The 18,896-nt window shown below is 45.2% G+C and overlaps 1 pseudogene; it reads left to right on the top strand.

Annotated features, from left to right (window-relative positions):
• Positions 1-4,560: 4,560 nt before the first annotated feature.
• LOC100396007 (small ribosomal subunit protein mS38 pseudogene) lies at positions 4,561-18,098 on the top strand (annotated as a pseudogene).
• The last annotated feature ends 798 nt before the right edge of the window (positions 18,099-18,896 follow it).

The raw sequence follows: 18,896 nt of genomic DNA, 5'->3' as shown, positions 1-18,896 counted from the left end.
ACAAAATTTCCACAGGGCCTCCTTCCCATTCCTCCCTCTGCTATCTCTGACTCCATCTTCTTCCTTTCTCTCTGCTTAACCAGGCTGGCCAGCTGACTGGTCCTCCGAGAGGAACTCAGGCATCTTGCCACCTTAGGGCCTTCGTTCTTGCTAGTTCATCTGCCTGGAGCTTTTCCAAACTCCTCCTTCCTCACATGACTTTGCCCCAACTTCACATTCTCATGAGGCCATCCCTGATCGTCCTATTTTAAATTGCAACCCACCAAACACCCTTTCCCATATACTCACCTTGCTCTTCTCCCCATTCCATGATAATTTCCTTCATAGTGCTAGTCATCAAGATATGAGACTTTTTCTTTTTTTCTTAAAAAAAAATTTTTCTTTAAATAGATACGGGGTTTCTCCATGTTGGTCAGGCTGGTCTTGAACTCCTGACCTCAGGTGATCTGCCCACCTCAGCCTCCCAAAGTGCTGGGATTACAGGCGTGAGCCACCACACCCAGCCTGAGACCTTTTTCTTAAATAATTTGTTATTCTCTCTCCCTCCATAGACGGCAAACTCCAGAGGACAGCGATTTTTGTCTTTTTCGTTCAGTGCTACTTCCAGAGCCTAGGATGGAGTAGATTGCCAATACATCTTATTTGAAGGGATGAGGAAGTCAGTGGCAGAGGAGTTAACAAACAAACAATCATCCAACAATACACAATTAAACCATAATTATGTACTGAAAAGGAAGGTAACCGCATTAGTCTGTTTCCACACTGCTAATAAACATATATCCAAGTCTGGGTAATTTAAACAGGAAAAAGATTTTATAGAATTATAGTTCCACATGGCTGGGGAAGCCTCACCATCACAGCAGAAGGCAAGGAAGAGCAAGTCATGTCTTCCATGGAGGGCAGCTAGTACAAAGAGAGCTTGTGCAGGGAAACTCCCGTTTTTACAACCGTCAGATCTCAGGAGACTTATTCAGTATCATAAGAACCAAATCATGGGAAAGACTCACCCCCAGGATTCAATTACCACCTCATGGCATGTGGGAACTGTGGGAGTTATAATTCAAGACGAGATTTGGGTAGGGAAACAGCCAACCCATATCAGTAACCTAGTTCCACAAAAGACATGACCTCAACCAGGAGCTGGCTAGGGAGGGGGCAAGGTGTTACAGGCTGAGGGAACAGCAGGATAAAGGGCCTGTGTGCTGAGGAAACAAGAAGCACTAGGAGCTGAGAGAGGCCACAGTAGCAGGAAGGCACAGAGAAGAAGCCGAGCTGGAAAAGATGAGTGTGGGCACCTGGCTGAGGTTTGGGCCAGCAGACCCTGCAAGGCATGCTGTGGATGCTGCCCTTCATCCTAGGGATGCTCAGAAATCACAGTAGGGCTGCAGACAGGGAGCTGTATAGGAGAAAATAAAAGATTGTTCTAGATTCAGTGCAGAGAACATATAGGGGTTCAGGGTGGCCTCAGGGACACTGGGGAGATAGTTATTGGCAGACTGCTAGGTGACAGTTGCTGAGATGACAGAGGGGGCAGAAAAGATGGAGAAAACCAAGCTGTTGAAGCTTTTGTTTAGGTGGTAAAAGCCACAAGATTGGCTCATGTGTATAATCCCAGCACTTTGGGAGGCCAAGGCAGGTGGATCAACTGAGGTCAGCAGTCCAAGACCAGCTTGGCCAACATGATGAAACCTCGACTCTACTAAAAATACAAAAATTAGCCAGGCATGGTGGCAGGCACCTGTAATCCCAGTTACTTGAGAGGCTGAGGCATGAGAATTTCTTGAACCCGGAGGCAGAGGTTGCAGTGAGCCAAGACTGAACCACTGCACTCCAGCCCGAGTGACAGAGTGAGAATCTGCCTCAGAAAAAAATGATCACAAAATTGGTAATTCAAGATTTATTTATTTAAGACAAGGTTTGACTCTGTTTTCCAGACTGGAGTGCAGTGATATGGTCTTGGCTCACTGCAACCTTGGCCTCCGGGGTCAAGCCATCTTCCTACCGCATTCTCCAAAGTAGCTGGGACTAAAGGCACACACCACCATGCCTGGCTCATTTTCGTATTATTAATAGAGATGGGGTTTCACCGTGTTGGCCAGGCTGGTCTTGAACTCCTGACCTCAGGTGATCTGCTCACCTTGGCCTCCCAAAGTGCTGGAATTACAGGCATGAGTCATTGCGCCTAGCCCGAGGTCATTTTCTAACAAAGAGCATCCTGTAAAACTCGAGCATCAGGCATAGATGCTGGCAGTTCTGGCAATCATGTTCAAGATGGTGGCTCCATCTTCCCTTCTCTTTGTCAGCCATGTGTACAGTAAGGAGCAAACAAGATGGCCCCAGGCAAGAGGAAAGTTCATCTGCATCATAAGATTAGGGTGGGGCAACCAGGCTTTCCCATGAGCTATGTAAACGTCATATCTGACCAAACCAATCTGTGAACCCTACATAGATCAAACACAGCCTCCTCAAGCCAGTCTATAAAAACCCCTGTGCATCTGCCTCCAGCAGGCCTTTCCCTCTCAGAAGTCCCATGACTCTCACTAGAGAGAGAGCTGTTTTCCTTTCTCTTTATTTCACCTATTAAATTTCTGCTCCTAAACTCCTTGTGTGTGTTCATGTCCTCAATTTTCTTGGCATGAGACAACGAACCTTGGGTATTTACCCTAGACAATGTAGCCACTTCACAGATACATAAAGAGGGCTTAGTGGGGGAACTCCGGGGTTGGGATTTTTTTAAATGCATGTGAGCCTAAAGGAACAAGAGTTGGCAAGGGTTTTGTTGCTATGGTGGCCGAAGAATGGACAGAGAGGGGCGTGAAGAACGAAGCCTGATGGATGGGGAGAGAGTGAGGCAGCTCATGGACTCGGGGGAGCTGAGCACAGTTAGAGGCTGAACAAGCATGTGGGGGAGACAGAACAGGGTGTATGAACTGACAACACTGGAGTGGAGAAGTCTGGAACAGTTTCAATCCTGCGGTGACTGAGGAAGAAAGGCGGCAGAGGTGGTGTGCATCCAAGAAGAGGAGGTCAAGTTGCCGAGAGGCCAGGACATGGGAGAAATTGTCTATGTGGAAGGCCCTGCCACCCAGGAGGCTGGTGCCAAGACAGTAGAAAGCGAGGGAGCCCCCAGAGGCTTGCAACAGTGGAATAAAAAAGCGTATGATCCGGCCCAAGGGCAGATGCCTCAAAGCCAATTTAGCGTAGTTGCTGCTGGTTTTTTTTCTTTAAGGAAGTGGAAGAACAAACATTTGGAAGTAGAAAGCAAGGAGGCCACCAGCCTCATTCGAGAAGGCTGTTGCAGGCTGGGTGTGGTGGCTCAAACCAGTAATTCCAGCATTTTGGGAGACAGGTAAATCAATGGTGGTCAGGAGTTCAAGACCAGCCTGGCCAGCATGGCAAAACCCCATCTCCACTAAAAATATGAAAATTATCTAGGTGTGGTGGCACTCACCTGTAGTCCCAGCTACTTGGGAGGCTGGGGCAGGAGAATGGCTTGAACCTGGGAGGCAGAGGTTGCAGTGAGATGAGACTGTGCCATTGCACTCCAGCCTGGGTGACAGAGCAAGACTCTGCCAAAAAAAAAAAAAAAAAAAAGAGAGAGAGGGAGAGAGAGAAGGCTATCGCAAAGTGGTGTCCTCAGAGGCTTCAGTTAGGGCAAAGAGTGGGGAAGGATCCTTGGAAAAGCTTGAGGGTAAAAAGGAGTTTGCATGTGATGAGGCGGCAGTTTTGGGGGGCGCTGTGGCAGCACTCAGGAGGTTCGGGGAGAATGCACTGAATGTGGGATAAGGAACCGTACGATACCTTATGGATTTGCTGGTGCTGCCTCAAGTGTTTGTTCATTGCAGCTTACCCCTGGGTGTTGGCTGATGGTGATGGGAGATAAGGGACATGGAGATGAGATTTCCACAGTCCCTCGGGGGATGGTGAGCCCTGGGCCTAATGGCCAAAGGTCTCCAGTCACAAGACCGGGGGTGAGGTCCTGCTAAGCTTTTGTGTAGGAAGGTGAATTCCACCCCTGCACAGCTCTGGGTCATAACTTCTTGGAGGTTGATGCTATCTTAATGAGTGCAAAGGAAGAAGCCCTGAATTATTTCTCTCTCTCTCTCTGTTTTTTTTTTTTTTTTAAGACAGGTCTTGCTATTGTCAGCCTGGGCTGGAGTGCAATGGCATGATCTGGGCTCACTGCAATCTCTGCCTCCTGGGTTCCAGCAATTGTCCTGCCTCAGCCTCCCGAGTAGCTGAGATTCCAGGTGCCCGCCATCACACCTGTCTAATTTTTTTTTTTTTTTTTTTGTATTTTTAGTAGGGATGGGATTTCACCATGTTGGCCTGGCTGGTCTTGAACTCTTGACCTCACGCTATCCACTTGCCTCAGTTTCCCAAAGTGCTGGGCTTACAGGCATGAGCCACAGCACCTGGCCTCTTTTTTATCTTAGACCTTGATTCTGTGGTTTCCCTTGAGGTGGTTTTGGGTTTATGGAGGGGTTAGAAGAGAGTCTTGTGTAGTCTTTGAGGACTCAGGAAAGTCAGGGTCCTGAGGTCATCGTTTTGACAGGATAGATGCCTGAAAACCAGCAGGGCCCAGAAAGGAGCATGCCCCCAGGGAGCCAGCAGAACCTGGTAGCCCATATGAGCACCCTGTCAGCAGACAGGGTCAGAAGTCAGCGATCTTTATGATTTGTGAGGCAGAACACCCAACTACACGTGCATTTGACATAAGTGCTCAGTGTGTTCCACTTTGCCCCGGTGGATCTCTGCCTTCAGACTTCTCCCCAGTCCTCCAGGGTTTTTCCTGAACCTGTGGGCTGCCCATGCTGCCTGCACTGTTCTGCATTCCAGCTCTGTTTATCATAATAGGTTTACCAAAAATAAAAAAAATTTTTGGCCAGGTGCAGTGGTTCACGCCTGCAATCCCAATACTTTGGGAGGCTGAGGCGGGCAGAACACCTGACGTCAGGAGTTCAAGACCAGCCTGGCCAAAAGGGAGATACCCTGTCTCTACTAAAAACACAAAAATTAGCTGGGCGTGGTGGCATGCACCTATAATCCCAGTTACTCAGGAAGGAGGCTGAGGCAGGAGAATCACTTGAACCCAGCAGGCAGAGGTTGCAGTGAGCTGAGATTGCACCACTGCTCTTCAGCCTGGAACAGAGCAAGATTCTGTCTCAAAAAAAAAAAAAAAAATTTTCATCTTTTTGAGATAGGCGGGCAGAAAGGTAGATATAGCGATTAGTGTCTTAGAATATTTACCTTCATTTAACAACTATATTTAAAGGGAACTAATGAGAACTATGGTGGAAAGTTTTCTGCAATAGAAATAAACATAATTTTCAGAAGTTCTTCATCACGACAGTACACTGAAGAGGGAGATGGACTTGTATAACTTAGAGTATTTCTCAGACTTAACACATATACAAATCCCCTGCAGCTCTTGTGAAATTGTAGCTTTTACAGATTTGCATAAGCTTTGCTTCTAAAAAAGTTTCCAAGGGACATTCATGCTACTGGTCCTTTATCCACACATTGAGTAGCAAGGTTTTAGGGGACTTCAAATTATTAATATCATTCTATGTCATTGGAAGTGATCTGCTTCTGAAATGTTATGTCATAGGTATGTATCTAATTTCTTCCAGCCTGGTAATTAAAAATTATCTCTAGGGCAGGGCGTGGTGGCTCACGCTTGTAATCCCAGCACTTTAAGAGGCTGAGGCAGATGGATCACTAGGGGCCAGGAGTTCAAGACCAGCCTGGCCAACACAGTGAAATGTAGTTTCTACCAAAAAATACCAAAGTAAGCCGAGCGTGGTGGTACATGCCTGTAGCTCCAGTTAGTCAGGAGGCTGAGGCAGGAGAATCGCTTGAACCTGGGAGGTGGAGGTTGCAGTGAGCCGAGATCACACTGCTGCACTCCAGCTTGGGTGACAGAGTGAGATCCTGTCTCAAAAAAAAAAAAAAAAATTATTTCTAGGCTTTATACTTTGCTGTGTGTATTTGAATAATGCTAGGCTTAAGTGGTGAAATGTTGAATGGCTATTACTTGGCCCCCAAAGCGAAAGCTAAATCACAGTTTTTGTATCTTGAGGTGCTTTTCAAGTTGTTTTCTTTTTCCCAAAGAATGGTCGATCATTCCCTCGGTCTCCCCCATTCACATGGGACTGAAATAGAAATAGGCTTAAATTAAGACTGCACAACTTTGATTCGCTCATAAGGAGAACTTACAGAATGCTAGGGGACGCACGAATCTTCATCAACTTGGAAAAGGGTGATGTTTCCAACGATGATAAATTCTAATATAATCCTTGCCCTTGAAGAATAACCCAGATTTGGGGCAGAACCCACTGATTTAGGTATGGAAGTTTGGATCGCTGGACCTCACAAGGATGGCTCCGGGTAAGAATGGAAAGACGACACTGTCACTGTCATTGCATAGACAGCCCCTGCTGGTTCTCATCCTGTGAATCCTGCTCTGTCTGTCTCTGGAAGCACTTTCTTCTCACATAAAGATTCATCTTTGCCCCTGGGATAGAGGACCATTCTTGATCTCAGAGAGTTTGAGGATTTAGGAAGCCCTAGCTCAACATTGAAGTTACTAATGGCATTTTGTGGGCTGGGCATGGTGGCTCACGCCTATAATCCCAGCACTTTGGTAGATGGAGGTGGGCAGTTTGCTTGAGCTCAGGAGTTTGAGAGTGGCCTGGGCAACATGGCAAAACCCCGTCTCTACAAAAAATACACTGGGCATGGTGGTGTATGCCTGTTGTCCCAGTTACTCGGGAGGCTGAGGCAGGAGAATCTCTAGAACCTAGGAGGCAAGGTTGCAGTGAGCCAAGATCATGCCACTGCACTCCAGCCTGGGCAACAGAGTGAGAACTTGTCTAAAAAAAAAAAAAATTATGAGACTCTGGCTTTAGTCCTGAGGCACAGTCCACCCTTACAACCCACTTAGGGTAGGAGGATCAGAATCATTTTCCAGAACAAAAGCTCTCCAAAACCATGCTCCTCCAAAACGCTGGCCTCACCGAGGTCTTACCAGTCTTATTCTAGGAAGTCTTATTAGGAAGCCTCAGCCCATTGCCGGTGACAGGATCCCAGCCAGCAGCCAACGTGAGCTTCTTAGAGTCTCTGTAGAGGCTGCCTCTGTGGAGGAATCTCCAAATTCCCCCTGTTCCTGGATATCCTGTCCCCTTTACCTGTATACAGAGGATTCTGTTATTGTTATTCTGTCTTACACATCCTGACATTGGGACCATTTGCTTGGGCTGGAAGAAATTTGCCAAATTCTCTGCATAAAGGGTTTCATTGCCAGACTTGTCTCTGTCTCTGAGCTGGCATGCATCAGGGTGCTCTGAGATGCCCCACCTTAAGGTGCGGGTCTGTTTTAGGGCTCAACTCTCCTAGCCTGATCTTCCCACTGTAAAGTGTCTGACTCTTCCTGACAACATCTGGAGATGAGCCCTGGGTGTGGGGAAGCAGATGTTCCTTGATGCTTCTGGGTGTGTATATATATATATATACACGACAGGATTTAATCTATCTATCATCAATCAATCAGTCATCTATCCTATACCTGTTTATATATCTTCTATTAGTTCTGTTTCTTTCATACTAATATAATTCCATATACCATATTTTAACATTTCAATTCCTCACAAAAAGCCCCATCATCAAAGTAATGATTTGTTTCTGTTACCCATGTGTATGAGGTAAGCAGATGGCATAGTGGTTGATAACAGACTCAGAGGGTTCTCTCACTGGGTTTGAGGTCCAGGCCTGAGTCTATCCAGAGCTGAGTCCTAGCTAGGTTGCTTACTCTCAGCCCCATCTGTAAGATGGGAACACTAACGGTGCCTACCCCACGGGGTTCCTGTGAGGAGAAATGGGGTTAATCATGCCAGATCCTTGGTAAGTGCTGCTTACATTTTTATTTTTTTTTATTACATGGAAATCTCAATCTGAAATGGATATTTGGTAGCATCTGACTGTTTTTATGCTGCTGTTTTCTTTTTCCTTTTTTTTTTTTTTTTTTGAGACAGAGTCTTGCTATGTCACCCAGGCTGGAGTGCAGTGGTGCAATCTTGGCTCACTGCAACCTCCACCTTCTGGGTTCAAGTGATTCTCCTGCCTCAGCCTCCTGAACAGCTGGGATTACAGGTGCGTGCCACCAAACCACATCCAGATCATTTTTGCATTTTTAGTAGAGACAGGGTTTTGCTATGTTGGCCAGGCTGGTCTTGAACTCCTGACCTGAAGTTATCTGCCCACCTCAGCCTCCCACAGTGTTGTGATTACAGGCATTAGCCACCACATCCAGCCTATGCTGCTGTTTTCTAATGTCCTGACTTTCCGTGGATTTACAGCTGTACATAACTATGTCTCAGTTTAAATCCGGCTTAAAACTTTTCTTGTTCTTAATTGGGTAGCCATTTTATTGGAAAGCAAATTTTCTCTTCTTTAGTTTACTTCAAGGGGGAAAGCCATGAGTTCCGGCATAAACGTGCCTGGTGCTGACTCAGCAAGCAGCTGCGAGGGTGAGTGCGGTGGTTGGTAAGCCTTCTGACTCCTTTGGATGTTTCCATGCTAATGCCTGACTCACTTCTGCGTTCATATCTGTGTTGAAGATGGCTTGTGCTTCCAGAATAAGATGCTACCAAATCACTGTCGAGGAATGCTTTTGGCCTTCATACGTTAAATTCACGGCTACTGTTTGTGTTGGAAATATGGGCTGGAGTTCCATGCCTTGTTTGTCTAGTTACTCAGACCTCTGAAAGGGCAGCATTCCTAGAGAAGTACTAATATGGTTTGGGAGGGGTTATTGATAGATAATGGGTTTATATAAGTGTGTATAAGGGTGTGGCTGATATGTCTATATTTATTAGTGATAGAAAATGGAAAGAGAAATTGGATGGAAACATTACTGTTTTAGACACATACTTTAGATTAAGTTTTTTTGTGTGTGTTTTTTTTGGTTTTTTTTTTTTTGAGCCGGAGTCACTCTGTCACCAGGCTGGAATGCAGTGGGGCGATCTCGGCTCACTGCAACCTCACCTCTCGGGTTCAAGTGATTCTCCTGCATTAGCCTCCTGAGTAGCTGGGACTACAGGCACGTGCTACCTCACCCCGCTAATTCTTGTATTGTTAGTGGAGATAGGGTTTCACCATGTTGGCCAGGATGGTCTCAAACTCCTGACGTCAGGTGATCTGCCCTTGGGCTCCCAATGTGCTAGGATTACAGGCGTGAGCCACTATGCCCGGACTTTTGTTTTTGAGACAGAGTCTTGCTCTGTCACCCATGCTGGAGTGCAGTGGCGCCATCTTGGCTCACTGCAATTTCTGCCTCCTGGGTTCAAGCGATTCTCCTCCTGCCTGAGCGTCCTGAGTAGCTGGGATTACAGGCACGCACCACCACGCCAGGCTAATTTTTTGTATTTTTAGTAGAGACGGGATTTCACTGTGTTAGCCAGGGTGGTCTTGATCTCTTGACCTGTGACCTGCCCACCCTGGCCTCCCAAAGTGCTGGGATTACAGGCGTGAGCCACTGCACCTGGCTAGATTAAGTTTACATGTGGACAAGCAAGTGACAGCGAGTGGAAAGCATGTGTATATTTGCATGTGGATGTATGTGCATATAACAACTATTAATAGGTAGAAAGCAAATGAACATTCTGGAGATGTAGACGGTTAACATGAGTTGGCAGCAATCCTACCAGGGTTGATAGTGCAAGGCAGGAAGACAGACACAGCTGCTGTCACTCTCCTCCCTCCCTTTCCAAGCTGCCAGTCTGAGAAGTATTGGGATGCTCAGGGAGTTTGGGGAAGAACCAGTTCATATCTTTCCCATAAAAACATAGTAGAAGTAAGAATGGAACTAAAATTGAATCTAAGTTGTTTTTATTATAAATTCACTTCGTCCTTAAAGAAAATATGTTTGTTATCTTGAATCATTCATAAATCAGGGAAGCATGTTTCATAAGTAGATATTTGGAGTTAACATTGTAAGCGCTTATGAACTGAAGCATTCTGGTAGACATAGCCACCCAGGAACATTTCCAACAGTAAAAATTTGCTTTTTAGGTCAGGCATGGTGACTCACACCTGTAATCCCAGCACTCTGGGAGGCCGAGACAGGAGGATCACTTGAAGTCAGGAGTTTGAGACTAGTTTGGCCAACATGGTGAAAAACCCCATCTCTATTGACAATACAAAAATTATCCAGGTGTGGTGGTGCGTGCCTGTAATCCCAGCTACTGTCTGCCTGGGTGACAGAGTGAGACTCTGTCTCAAATATATATGTTTTAGAAATTTCACACAAAAATTCAAACTGGGGACTTCTTTTGGGAAAAGGTCTGGAGACTCCAGTCCTGCATTCACTAACGACAGGCAGCATGGGAAGTGAGCTGCAGCTGGCTCAGAGCACTTTGCCCCAGTCACCACACAGCCCCACCTAGCTCTGGCAGGCACCTGAAGTCTCTGCGCCCCCACCCCCAGTGAGGGAGGGTGAGGGCGAATCAGAACGAGTGATGGCGGAGACCTGGGGATTAAGGCAGAGTCACAGCTGAGAATTTTCTGCCTGGATCCACTGTGCATAGCACAGTGATGTTAACATTTGATGTGGCACCATCAAGAAGGTTCTGCTTAACGTCAAAGGCTTTGCCCTGGTATCTATGGACTGAAGGATGATCAAAGGAAGAGGAGGAAGGCACTCATAGCAACATGACCAAAGAGAACATTGAGTGTCTGGTGGGTGAAATGAAAAGACATTGACCCGTGAATGACCTTGAGCATAATTTAAGCTTCTCTTTGTGAAGTCATCTCTATGCATGTCAGATATTTTACCGTGCACCTCAGCTCAAGGATGCTTTCAAGAGTTCCTGCGACCTGCCGCACCCTCACCTGGGCGTGATGGACTCAGACTCTGCCCTGTCTCCTCTCTCCATGACAACCTTTACTGCTAGAGAAGCTTGCTGTGTTTCTCAACCACTCCCTCACTTACAGACATTTGTCTAAGGAGGGTCTGAGAAGCGCTGGAGGGCAGCCTCTTGCTTCGTGGCAGGGGTTTTCTTTGTTTGTTGCACCTGGTTTTCTTTGACTTGTTCCTGGGTTCACATCTCCTGAGTTTCCATCAACTTGGTCCCCATCCCCAACCTCCATTCCCAGATAAGTAGGAAACTACGTGGTATACGGTCATCCAAGACGTGTGCCCTTTGGTTTTGAAGAAATATACTTACTCTATAGTACTGGTAACAAAAATATATTTTTTTATATTTTCTTTCAAAAAGCATTTTTTGTTTTGTTTTGGAGACGGAGTTTCACTCTCGTCACCCATGCTGGAGTGCAGTGGTGCAATCTCAGCTCACTGCAACCACTGCCTCCCGGGTTCAAGCAATTCTCCTTTCTCAGGCTCCTGAGTAGCTGGAATTACAGGCATCTGCCACCACGCCTGGCTAATTTTTTGGATTTTTAGTAGAGATAAAGTTTCAACATGTTGGCCAGGCTGGTCTTGAAATCCTGACCTCAAGTAATCCTACTGCCTTGACCTTCCAAAGTGGTAGGATTATAGTCTTGAGCCACCGCCTCAGGCCTGAGACTTCTAAATTTTTATATGTATGTTAATGTAATACTTAAAAATATGTGGGCCAAATGTGACTCTCTGTAGGATCAATCTGGCCCACAGATTTGAGTCTGTCACAACCTCATCTGTTTTTAAAATTTATCCCATCTCTGAGTCTCTCCCATCCCTGACCTGTGTCCAATCAAGTATGTATTAAGAACAAAGACATTTATTAAGACATGACTTCAAGCTTGATTACAATAATAATATACAATAACATATTATATAATAATAGGATAGTAATATAATCTGTAATATAATGATAATATAATAATATAATAGGACAGCAATATATTTCTCAAAAGGATTATGTAGTCTTTAGTTATAAATGATATATTAGGGGAAAGAAAGTTTATACATAATTTATTTTTAAAAAGTTGAATTCATGATGAACAAAATAAAGCTCTAGTTAGTATTCTTCAGTGGTTGGAAACCTCTCTGAACTGTTAAGATGTAGCCTGGGGTACATTTAGGATGGAAGAAAGAGAAATCTGATCAAGTAAAATGTAATTCCTATCATGTGCACAGCACGGCGAGCACGGATTTTCATCACATCATGGAAACCGAGGTGTCAGAATAGATTATGTTAATCATGAGAAATATTTTATAGGCAATTTTGTTTGGTCTATCAAGTTTCTTTTTCAAAGAGAGTTATTTATTTAAGTGTAAAGATTGTCTGTATTTACGGGGTACAACATGATCTAGTACATCAACAGTTCCTACTGGCAAAAACGAATGCATCGGTCTCAAGGAAGTCCTTCGTGAAGTTCCTGGCTCCAAAACACACTGGAAGAGTTCCATCGTCATCCTGGCTACTAATAACTTCCTTTTATCCCCATTGATGTATACCTGAAGAACCCCAGATTTAGCTTTGGGTAGCCCCAAATTCTCAGGCTGAGATTGTTTTGGGATCTTTCAACAGCTTTGAGCTGGCATTGTGCCATGAGCTTTATGCCAATCTAGTCTAACTGTACAGAATGGGGGAGGGTGGAGGAACTCAAAATACCTTCTTCCTAGATGTCAAACCCAGGCTACCCTGATGACGCTCCCCAGCTTAAGTCACTGTCTGGCACCTGGGCATGCCATCCCAGGAGGCCCTTGCTCACCGTTGTCACACTTTCTTGACTTGTCCTTGGATCCTTCTCAGACTTGGGGCTTCACTTCTTAACCAGCCTTGCAACTCTGGGTATTTGAGATAATTCACCATAGGCCTGAGACAAATTTGCCATACTCTTAGCTTAGCAGCAGTCATACAGGCTTGAGGTCACCATTGGTCCTGCCACTTAAAAACTGAGATCCATGCTTCTCTGGCCCCACGGTTTCTGCCTAGACTTGTGTACACTTGCTCTTCTCTGCTGCATTTTAAAACCCTGAATTGTTTGTCTGTAATGAGGCTGAGAATTCCTCTTATCATTGCCCTACGGTAACTACCTGGAGTAAACTTGCTTTATATGGAAGTTCTGGGTGGAGGACCTCTTGTTCTGGAGACAGAGTCCAGACTGCAGAGAGCTGCCCCAAAAGCAACACTGAGTGATTTTCACAACTTTGTAGCTTGGCCAAGTGGGAGAGTAGAGCAGAAGAGCTGCTGCCGAATCCAGCTGAGCTTACGGGAGGCAATCCTCCTGTTCTCCCCTGGGAATCTTGGGTGGATACTGAGCAGGCTGTTATGCATCACGCTTATTTTATACTTAACAGTATATCTTGGAGATTGTGCAGTATGAGGGCATATCAAACTGTCTCCTATTTTTGGAGACTATATATTATAATTTATTTAGTCATTTCCTTATTGAGAGACATCCAAACTTTTGCTCACAGACACTGCTACATCAAATGTCCCCGCACACAGGCTACTTCACCCGTGTGCCAATAAGTCCTTCTCGGAAACTTTCAGTTGGCACAATTAAGTAAAATGAAGAAAGAAAGATGCTATAGTATCTGTAGCAGAAAGGCCACAGGACCAGGAATTGGAAGACATGAGTTCAAGTCTCAGCTCTACTAATTTGTGAGATTTGGACCAAACAACTTTTCTGAAGCTCAATTTCCTTATAAGTAAAATGGAAACACAATCCCTCCCTTTGCTTTACTTATGAGGGTTCTTTGATAGATCATAAAACCTCTCCTCTTTCACTTCCTCCCTCCCTCCTTTCTTTGTCACTCAGTGTTCTTTCTACTATTCCACAGCTTTAGGGAAATTCAATTTTTCATCTTCCAGAAACTACTCAGTAGCATCCCCCAAAGGAGCTCTGCTCCCTCTTGGGGTCTCTGGTGTGGGATGGGCCCACGTGCTGTCTCTGCAGCTCTTACCCATTCTCAGTAGGCCCAGAGGACTCGATTGCCTTGAGATGGGTCCAATATGCTCACCTGAGAATGGATGAAGGGGTCAGTTGGGATCTGACAACATTTCAGCAGGCAACATTCCTTGCCCCAGAAATTCTAGCAGATCCTCTTGCACTTAAATAAATGTGATTATTATTATTTTTATTTTTTGAGATGAAGTCTCACTCTGTCACCAGGCTGGAGTGCAGTGGTGTGATGTCGGCTCACTGAAACCTCTGCCTCCCTCTGCCTCCCAGCTTCCAGAGATTCTCCTGCCTCAGCCTCCTGAGTAGCTGGGACTTCAGGTGCCCACCACCACGCCCTGCTAGGTTTTGTATTTTGGGTAGAGATGGGTTTCACCATGTTGGCCAGGATGGTCTCGATCTCCTGACCTTGTGATCTGCCCATCTCGGCCTCCCAAAGTGCTGGAATTACAGGTGTGAGCCACCGCACCTGGCCAAGAAATGTGATTATTTTTATTTCAAGAGTAATTGTTGGAATTCCAATGAGGAACTTTCATACTATTGAAAAGCTAATACAGGGCATAATGACTCTGAGTTTATGGGTCATGGGCACAGGACCTGGGGAAAAACTTTCAGTCTTTCTAAATTAGGGTGGCCCAAATCTCCCTGGCCTGCTTCATTTTGCTTACACTGGGAGAGAGTGACTTCAACTAAAGATTTAAAAGGACTGAAGCCCCCTGTGTGCAAAACTCTCAGTCGGGAGGTCACTAGTCACTACTTTTCTTTTTCTTTCCCCTATTTTTGAGGGGGACTCTTGTTCTGTTGCCCAAGCTGGAGTGCAGGGGTGCAATCTTGGCTCACTGCAACCTCCGTCTCCCAGGTAGAAGCAATTCTCCTGCCTCGGCCTCCTGAGTAGCTGGGACTACAGGTGTGCACCACCACACCTGGCCAATTTTTTAAATTTTCATTAGAGATGGCGTTTTACCATGTTGGCCAAGGTGGTCTCAAACTCCTGACCCTCAAGTGATCTGCCTCCCAAAGTGCTGGGATTACAGGCATGAGCCAGCACTCCTGGCCTGGTAATTACTTTTCATAGTAGAGCCCTCATCCCACTTTATTTCTTGATTAACTCCTTAAAGATTTGACTTAACAATGACAGAGCAGTTCTAGAATTTATTACGGAACTAGGTATTTTGCCAGCCAGTACAGTTGTATAAATGGATACGATATACAGTAGTTCCCCGTAATCAGCAGGGGATATTTTCCAAGACCCCCAGTGGGTGCCTGAAACCACAGATAGTACCAAACCCTATATATCCTAGTTTTTTCCAATCTGATAACTGAGCTGGCTAAGTGAGGAACCAGTGGAGAGCATAGACAGCTTGGAGACATAGGACAAACAGATGAGTCACGTCCCTGGTGCGACAGAGTGGAACGGTGTGAGATTTCACGTTACTCAGAATGCTGTGAGTGAAAATTCCAGATATAAAGATATAAACATATCTGGAATTTTCACACACACCATTCTGAGTGGAAGTATTATTTGCATCTGGAAGTTTCCATGTAATATTTTTGGACTGTTGTTGACTGTGAGTAAAAAGCAGCAGAAAGTGAAATCATGGATAAGGAGATACTACTAGAGTTTCTTCCTGGAAACAATTTATTGTTCAGTGGAGGAAAAAGACAGACAGACAGATAGTTTTTGTTGTTTTTTTTCCAGAACAAATCCACTTAATACTCACAATAGAGCATTAAACTACTCCTGGTAGTCTGGGCGATACTGGTAACTACTTGTCCTTGAGTTTTCAAGTTCTAGAAAGCAGCTAATACAAATTGTGTAACCAATCATTTCCATGTTCATTCAGCATCACAATATGAATTACCAGGCACCAGAGATACAAATCCTTTGCTTTAAATATCTTCTAATTGCAAGGAAGAAATTGTAGCATCGCAGACTTCTGTGAAAGACTGGATGTGGCTGGGCTTGGTGGCTCACGCCTATAATACCACCACTTTGCGAGGCTGAGGTGGGCGGATCACCTGAGGTCGGGAGCTGGTGAAGAAGTGAAGACCCAAGGCTGAGAAAAACCCAAGACCTGATCAACATGGAGAAACCCATCTCTACTAAAAAATACAAAATTAGCTGAGCATGGTGGCGCATGTCTAATCCCAGCTATCTGGGAGGCTGAGGTGGGAGAATCGCTTGAACTCAGGAGGCAGAGGTTGAGGTGAGCCGAGATTGTGCCATTACACTCTGGCCTGGGCAACAGGTCCATCCTGGGCAACAAGTCCAGCCTGGGCAACAAGAGTGAAACTCTGTCTAAAAAAAAAAAGACTACATATTTGTCTGTATGGTATGGTGTCCTGTGTCAAGATCAACAAGGCTGCATGGTTGGGAAATATTTTTCTTGTAAAGAAATGTTGCTTTTAACGATATTTGTTTTGTTTAATGTTTGACCTAAGCTGTGATGATAACTCAGTTGGGTCACTCAGCTTTGAGAAAGCAAAGATCTCTTGTTGCTGTGTTTATCTTTTACCATTTGGAAAACTTTTCTAACAGGTTTCATCTGTCTGCAAAATGATACATTGAGAAGGCAGAGTTATACAGTGACTAAAATCAGCTTGAATTAGTTTTTGACAAGTGGAGGAACCCTAATGGTAAATACATGAATAAGGATCTTGTTTATTATAAAGAGGAATATTTTGTTTGTTTAAGGAAGACGTGTTTTTTAAAACTGCCACTTCAGTAAGGGGATTCAATTGCCATTGGTAAGAACAAGAAGTAGTAGAGTTAATTCCGTTGTCACAGTTCTCTCTTGCCAACATAATATTGCAATAAGTGAAAAATCCCTTCTGCAGAATTTTAAAAAATGGCATAGTTGATGTTAGAAACCTAATATCAACATCAACCTTAGTTTTGACTAAGGAGCGACTTATACAACTCACAACAATGTGACTGAATTGACAATAATAACAAATAGATACAGGCTAAATCTTGCAACCTTCGTGGAGGTACATGGAATCAGGAAAAACAGCATCCGTATAATGAGGAAGTAGAATGATGCCTGGGGTTTTTGCTCTTGGAAGTCACAAACGAAGTCACAGAAAGATTAGGAATATCTCAAGATTTCCTAAACTCCAGCTCATTGTATCCCCAGTATCCACATACTTCGAATGATCACCAAGTGATTATTTGAGCAGATATTTGGCTCTAGATAGACATGGAATTTTTATTGTCACAATTCATTTAAATGGTGTTGATTTTGGGTGGTGAACAAGCTGGGATCAGACCAGCTTGATAGTGCTTCAGGCAATGATGTCAGCAGTTGCGTGTTGAACAAATATATTAGAAATTCCTTTAATGCCAAGTTACACAATCAGAAAGACAACAATCTCTTTCCATTTGCTTTTTACAAGGTTTGTGTAACTTCGGGGCAAAATCCAGAGCAAGTCCACTGGCAAACCTGGGGCAGGGAACTAGCGATTATTTTCTAACATGCAGATAAACGAGACAAACACTCCGACCATAAATCCCTGAGCCCGGCAGTGGAACAACCCCGAGTCCGGGGCCGCCACTCACAGACCATACTCCGGGTGCGCCTGACTTCTCAGCTGCTCAAGGCTGTTTCCTGGGCAGGCTGCAGTCCGCCCTGGCCTGTCTCGGGAGTGCTGGGCAGCCATACCTGCAGGCCCCCTTACAGCACACAGCCAGCTGGCACAGGTAGGGCTGCCTCCCTCCTTGGAAAGGGGGCCCAGCTGGAGCTCGAGGAGATGCTGGTCCCCAGGAAGATGTCCACCAGCCCCCTGGAGAGCTGCCTTACAGCCCGCTGCCTCCTGCTCAGACTGGATGCCCGGACTACGGGGACTGCGGCTCCAGCCCAATTCTATGAGTGTCCGCATAGCCCAATGGGGGAAGGGGCCAAGCAGGGGGATGAAAAGGTCTGGGATGCACCTCAGATGCAGCGCAAACACGTGTTGAAGACTCGCAGGCGGAAGATGAACCACCACAAGTACCGGAAGGGGCAGAGAGGCCCCCGGTTCCTGCAGCGGAAGTTCCGGGAAGGACTTAAGCAGATCACGTTCAAAAGAGACCAGAGGCGCGTCTGGCTGAAGGAAACCCCTGAGCCTGTCAGACCTCCCGGGTCTACCTGAGGGGCAGATGGGTCTGGTGCCTCTCTTCCTGCCCCGTTGCTGCTGGTGAGCCACGGTAATAAATGCTATGGTAATTGTAACAGAGCTGTTGAAAAACAAAAACAAAACAAAACAAAAAAAACAAACGCTGAGAAAAACTTCCAGCCCATTTCTCCAACCACCAGGAAGTGTGTGAGGTCAACAGCTGTAGGGTGAAGGCTGTAAGAAGCTTCATTCTCTGCAAGGGACCGGTTCCCACTGACACCTGCCTTCCAGATTGCAACAATTCTCTATGAAGAGTGCCTTCAGCTGTATGCTATTTAGCGCTGTGTTAATTATAATTGGTAATAATAGCTGTCATCTATTGAGGGCTTCTTTTTTTTTTAACTTTTATTTTAGGTTGAGGGGTAGAAGTGAAGGTTTGTTCCATAGGTAAACAGGTGTCACGGGGATTTGTTGTACAGATCATTTTATTGCCCAGGTATTAAGCCCAGTACCCATTAGTTATCTTTTCTGCTCCTCTCCCTCCTCCCATCTTTCACACTCAAGTAGACCCCAATGTCTGTCATTTCCTTCTTTGTGTTCATAAGTTCTTATCATTTAGCTCCCACTTATACGTGAGAACATCCGGTATTTAGTTTTCTGTTCCTGCATTAGTTTGCTAAGGATAATAGCCTCCAGCTCCATTGATGTTTCCACAAAAGACACGAGCTTATTCTTTTTAATGGCTGCATAGTATTCGATGGTGTATATGTACCACGTTTTCTTTATCCAGTTTATCACTGATGGGCATTTAGGTTGATTCCACGTCTTTGATATTGTGAATAGTGCTGTAGTAAACATTCACGTGCATATGTCTTTATGATAGAATGATTTAT

Source organism: Callithrix jacchus, chromosome 2 (assembly GCF_049354715.1).
Source record: "Callithrix jacchus isolate 240 chromosome 2, calJac240_pri, whole genome shotgun sequence".
NCBI lineage: Eukaryota > Metazoa > Chordata > Mammalia > Primates > Cebidae > Callithrix > Callithrix jacchus.
Note: the sequence above shows the minus strand (reverse complement) of the source record. Positions and strands in the feature narration are given on the sequence as shown.